This window comes from Danaus plexippus, chromosome 15 (genome assembly GCF_018135715.1).
Source record: "Danaus plexippus chromosome 15, MEX_DaPlex, whole genome shotgun sequence".
Lineage (NCBI taxonomy): Eukaryota > Metazoa > Arthropoda > Insecta > Lepidoptera > Nymphalidae > Danaus > Danaus plexippus.
In genome coordinates this window covers 9,192,935-9,194,585 of record NC_083547.1, presented here as the reverse complement: position 1 = coordinate 9,194,585, position 1,651 = coordinate 9,192,935, and the positions used below count along the sequence as shown (strand labels likewise).

General features: G+C 36.6%; 1 non-coding gene across 1 annotated transcript; it reads right to left on the bottom strand.

Annotated features, from left to right (window-relative positions):
* Positions 1 to 250: 250 nt before the first annotated feature.
* Positions 251 to 322, bottom strand: Trnam-cau (transfer RNA methionine (anticodon CAU)). Its single transcript has one exon. It is a non-coding gene; the product is annotated as a tRNA-Met (tRNA).
* Positions 323 to 1,651: the final 1,329 nt, after the last annotated feature.

Below are 1,651 nucleotides of genomic sequence, written 5' to 3'. Positions count from 1 at the left end.
TTGTGAGCAATAAAATAAATTACTTTCGTCAATCTTCATATGTTTCTGATATATTTTATGACATAAATAGTAATGACATAATTTCGTTAAAAAATTAAATTGTTCCGATTACTTTGTAAATTTAATATTTTGTATTCAAATCGACGATTTCAATATTTTTTAACTATCACTCCCATGAAACACAACAGAAATATTATCTGAGGATGACAATTATGCTATTCAATTTTATGATTTATTTAACAAAATATTCTAGCAGAGCGTGGTTTCGATCCACGGACCTCTGGGTTATGGGCCCAGCACGCTTCCACTGCGCCACTCTGCTGTATACCTATTCTTATAAATCAGGAATAATTATTAAGTTATATGAAATCAAAGTCTTTGGTGCAGTGATTTTTATTTTACGTTATTGATTAAACAACTAAAATATTAAACCAAGGCCTGACATTATTGAAAAGAAAATGTTTTATGATTGAATACATACTACATATGTATTTGTTATAATTTTGTTTTGGTTATTTGTAAAACATTTCTCTTTTAACCAACTGTTTATTTTAATAATGTATTGATATCTTTAGAATTAATAATGAAATCCGCGTGGATTTGAAGAATGTGGAAATGATGGTTAGGTAGAGAGGGGAGCTTGGACGGTGGAACTGAGCGTTTAACGCACGTTAGATAGGGGCCCCTTAAACCTACACCTGGGTCGCAAGTACCAGACACTGTTGTAGCTCCTATCCCTGCAACGCGATGGACCCGGCACCCGCACGGGAATCCATGAAATGCTGAGACGTTTCGTTTCATATTCATCATCATCATCATCAGCCTATCGGAGCCCACTGCTGAGCAAAGGCCTCTTTCTCGCATGGAGGAGGTTTGAGCATTAATCACCACGCTAGCTCAAGACGGGTTGGCGATTTCAGTTTTATAATTTGAAATTATAACACCAGGTTTCCCCACGACGTTTTCCTTTACCGTCTGTCAATGGTGTTTAAATACTTTTAGAAAGTACATATGACTCAGAAAAGATCACATTGGTACTTTCCAGATTTCGAACCCGAGCGATCACGTATGAGAGGCGGGCCTTCAACCGGGCCTTTAACCTCCAGGCCACCACGACTATATATATCATATTACATGGTCTTACGTTTTGCCCTTTGTCAGTATTGTTCTTATTTGTGGAATTACGAAGTTAAACTGAATAGTATGTAAATAGTTTATATCCTTTACAGCTGAAAAGTACATAAAAATTATATGGTGTGTTTATCCGAGTATTTTTGTTCATTTTACATAACAATTTAGATATATTTTCAGCTATTTTAATACGAAATCACCCAACAATCTCATGTCTTGTTTTGAGAGACAGAGCCGCGTTTCTTTGTCAGATCAAATTTATAAAACTGTTGATGACACTCCGTGCTGTTCAAATATTAGAAGCGATCTTCTATCTACGTAAATAATTCAATAACAAATATTATTAATAAAGATTGACCGATTGACCTGCAAATCAAACATCGCAAGTGGAAGTGGATCGGCCACACGCTTGAAGGGACCCGGAAGGCATACCGATGCAAGCCCTAGACTGGAATTCCCAAGGAAATTATCCCGCCCTAAGCAGACCTGGTAGCAGACGATCATTGCAGAGGCCAAAAAA